This window comes from Convolutriloba macropyga, chromosome 10, assembly GCF_964194025.1.
Source record: "Convolutriloba macropyga chromosome 10, txConMacr16.3, whole genome shotgun sequence".
NCBI classification, from domain to species: Eukaryota; Metazoa; Xenacoelomorpha; order Acoela; family Convolutidae; genus Convolutriloba; species Convolutriloba macropyga.
This window is the reverse complement of record NC_134477.1, coordinates 34,878,944-34,883,382: the sequence shown is the minus strand read 5'-3', so window position 1 is coordinate 34,883,382 and position 4,439 is coordinate 34,878,944.

Here is a 4,439-nt window from a genome sequence, read left to right as displayed (position 1 = left end):
CTTGATCTTACTCGAGATGAAATTGAACTGCTAATTGAGGCAACTAAACTGTTGGAATACTTTGTCGCTATATCACAGCAATCGAATAAGACGCCATCACCTGAGCCTCCGCCTAGGAGTACACTATAGTCATGGCCGACTCACCGGATTGTCAGTTGGATTTTGCCAGTAAGATTATTTTTGATGATAGCAATGAGGAGCGCCCACCGTGGAAACTGTGTGGAAACATTGAAAGATCTTTGGTATTTTACAGTATTCACATCTTTCTTTTGATTGGAGCGATTGCAACGAGCCTTTGCTTTCTGTTCATCAATAAGTTCTCAACCGAAAGACCAGAAATTTGGTCGCTTTTAGCATTTAGTATTGGCTGTTTTATTCCCACACCCAAATGAATAAAGTTATTGTAAAGGAACCTCATTTGATGATGGTGGTCGTCGGACCCAGTGGATCAGGAAAAACACGCCTGGTTGCAGATATCCTCATTAAACAAGAACGTTTTTTTTTCTCCCAGCTTTGACAAAGTGACATATGTATATCAGCATTGGCGAAAAGTTTATACAGAGCTTGCCAATATTCTTGACACAAAAATAAGTTTCATTCATGGACTTGATTGGAGCAAAATCAACTCTACTCATGAGAAAAATCGTCAACTAGTGGTTTTCGACGATGTGTACAATGAAGCCAGCGAACAAGAAGAATTTTTAAACCTAGTTACTTCTGGTCGCCATCAAAACAGACACGCAATTTTATTGAAGCATAATTTGTATCAAAAAAAGTAAAAACTCAAAAACAATCGATCTTAATCTTACGCATATGCTTTTGCTGAAGAACCCCAGAGATATTATACAAATTGACGTTCTTGGCCGTCAATTGGGCAGCCGTAATCTTTTATTGTCAGCGTATAAAACTTCAACCAAGGAATCATTTGGACATTTGTTGATTGACCTGGATCCTCGATGCTGTGAGCAGCTACGGTTATGATCAAACTTGACGGACAATTTTACAATATTTTACAGTTCACAAACCTTAGATAATAAAATTCAACTCGATGAATCATTCACATCATCTGACTACTTTCAAACTGCTTATGGGCTTCAAACCTGTATTGAAGCGTTTCGCAATTCTCCATCTTCATAATGAGTTTATAAAGTTTCTACAGGACTGTATTTATAACATTGTTCATGGGAATGTCTCATTAGCTCAAACTACTTTAAATGAGAGCAAATTAAAAAAATTTTAAATATTTTAACATTTGTTTGTAATAAGAAAGTGAAGTTCAGTCAGAAACAAAAACTTCTCGCAACCAATCAGGGATTGCAGCTAATTAAAATAATTTATGAGCCCGTTCAAAATCATTTTAAAGATGAGCAAGCAAACTAAATTAGAAGCAAAAAAGTTTTTACTTATTTCATTACAAACCTATAACGAGCTGTTGAACGGAAACAAAACAGTACAAGATAGCCGGACCTCAACCTCCACCACTAAAGAATACTTACTTTCTCACAGCAACAAAAACAACGAAACAGACGTTGCAGCTCAATTGAGTGTTGCAGCCACCCTCAATCAAGTACCTAAGCCTGGTGGGTCAAACCAAGAAACAGATGAAATGATAGCTAGGGAACATCAGCAAAATAATTTGAGTTCGGACGAAGCAAACGAAATAGTAGAACAATTATTATCAACTGGACTGTCAAGTGGGAAAATTGAAAAATCAAAAGCAATAATCAAATTGTTGCAGAAATCAGAAACAATAGCAATTGACAAGCAAACAGGAAAATTACAAAACAAATCCGGAGGACCTCCATCAGACAGCATTTTATTTCAACTTTTGATGAACATTCAGCATCCCACAAAAAAAATTTCACCTGCAGACCTTGAATTGATTAGAGCATTGAAAATTGCTCAACACTTAATTGCAATTACAAACGCCAAGGCAGTCAGCCCTAAACTTACGAGAGATTCGAACACCACATGGCTTTCCATGTTTTCTCCCAGATACTGAACATCTCAACACTACACCTTCTTATTGAATTGCTCCTAATACTTGCGGGAGTGGAGAGAAACCCGGGACCAGCCAGGAAACTCAAATGTGGAAGCTGCAAGAAACTTTTGGGGAAAAGTACAAAAAACGACCGCTTTTCTACTGCACAATATGCGGTTGGGTGCATTACCAGTGCTCTGGCTTACAAAATGTAAATGACTACAACAGCAGAACTTTTTCTTGCACAAAATGCAGAAATGAAAGGGTAATCTCATCAGCAATCACCCATAGCCGTGGCCTACAAACTGCACAAAAATTCTATACCAACTCATACTACCCCTCAGCCTACGGAAGTGTCAATAGATTGATAAAAGAAACCGGACTAAAGCGGAAAACTGTAGAGACCTATCTGAAAACAAACTCAACATACACCAAGTTCAAACAAACTAGGCAACGTTTTCCCCGACTGAAGGTGCAATCAAACCGCTTGAAAGAAATTTGGTCCCTTGATCTCGCAGATATGCAATCACTATCTGCCGACAACCGAAACACCAGATATTTACTAGTCGCTGTGGACACATTAAGTCGTTTCCTGCGTGTTCAACCAATGAAAAACAAATACGCCACCACAACTAGGAGAGCTTTTGCAACAATGACAACAAAAATCAGACAAGAGAAAGTGTGGACTGACCATAGGAAGGAATTTTTATGCTCTTTCAAACAGTTTTGCAAACAGAAAAAAATAATTCTCTACCAAACAAGAAACGAAAAGAAAAGCGCTTTTGCAGAACGAAACATCCGATCAATCAAGTCTCTAATTTACAAGTACTTGAATGAAAACCATACAAGCAGCTACATAGATAACCTACAAAACGTTGTCAATGTAATCAACTCGCGTGTAAACAGAGTGACTGGTCTCGCTCCGAAAAAGTGACCAAGCAACATACAAGCTTCTTGGTATCCCTCACATTGAACGAGAAGATCCAAAAACCAAAATTTTCAGTTGGTGAAACGGTTCGGATAAAGAGAAATATTAAAACCTTTCATCGTGGTTATCAGATACAATTCAGTCAAGAGATATTTCGAATAGATAAGGTCCTCACACTCAACCCTCCAACATACCGTGTAGTTTCCCATGAAACAAGTGAAGCGATAGACGGCAGATTTTACGAAGCTGAACTAACAAAATATTCCGAAATTTAATATGACATCATTAGACAGCCTTAGAAGTTTCACAATAAATTTAATCTCAAACTCGTCCACAAACATTTACCCCGGCAACACAATGGCATCTTTTACCAACTTGTTGCCAAAAACAATTGATCTCAACAAAAAATTTGGCCGCTGGCAAGTGGCATTGCTCGAAACTTCATGGCCCGCTAAATTTCAAAACGTTACACAAGGATTACTAGAAACTAATCATGGGGAATCAGAGTCCTCTGAAGATGATAACGATGATCATGACGATGATGGCGATAAGGTAATAGAGCCAACAAGTGCTGACGAGCTCTACGTTGACATAGGCCGTCGTCGGCGTTGACCTACAGGTGCGACGGAAAGTCCTGCGAAAATTTCCAACTCGAGATGCACAATTGACACCGGCTACTACCCATCGATTGATCACTTGATGAGCAAAAGTTTTGCTACGAGTTTTCGATCAAGACACGCAACTGATAGGCCTTACAAATGGTGTATATCACGTCACAGTCAAAAGCTAAAAATATTGCCACGAGGTCACCAAAAAGATGATTTCCAGTCTACAGAAAACGAGGAGGACGGTTTTCTGACAGCCGCCAGCTCAAGTGAAGATGAAGGCCAACAGACATGGAACGGAACCAAACCCTTTGAAACACCATCCAGCATGGAACTCATTTCCAGTGACCTTCAAAACAATCTTGGTACAGACATTCTTAAAGTTGGCGTCAACCCAAAATTTTCAGTTGACATTTCAGGTGGGCGCCATACAATGTTTGTCTATTGTGACCTCATACAGGATGAAATACTGGGCAACACTTTCACATCACTTCTTAGATCAATTGCGATCAACAGTACATCAAATAGGAAACTAGACGAGGTAGCAACCATTTGTCACCAATCCTTCTCAAACCTGCAGTGGAAAGATGTAGTCAAGTCATCATTTCAATCAATAACCATAACTATTCGCGATGAAACAGGCCAACTTATGCCTTTTCTATCAATAGGTCGCAGCTGGCTGACTCTGAAATTCCAACTTTTGCCCCAATAAAAATCATTTATCCCATTACGAACACAAAAAGCAGTCGCTCATGGACGCACATTACGACGCTCAAATTTCAAGAAATCAAGACAATTTTGTTACCCATGTAGGCCCTGCCAGACAATTTGTTTCAGGTGCCGCTGATCTCGGTGCTCTAGCTGTGCGTATTGGCCGTTGCACATTACCTCTTTTGAAAAAATACGCATTGCCGATTGCCAAGAA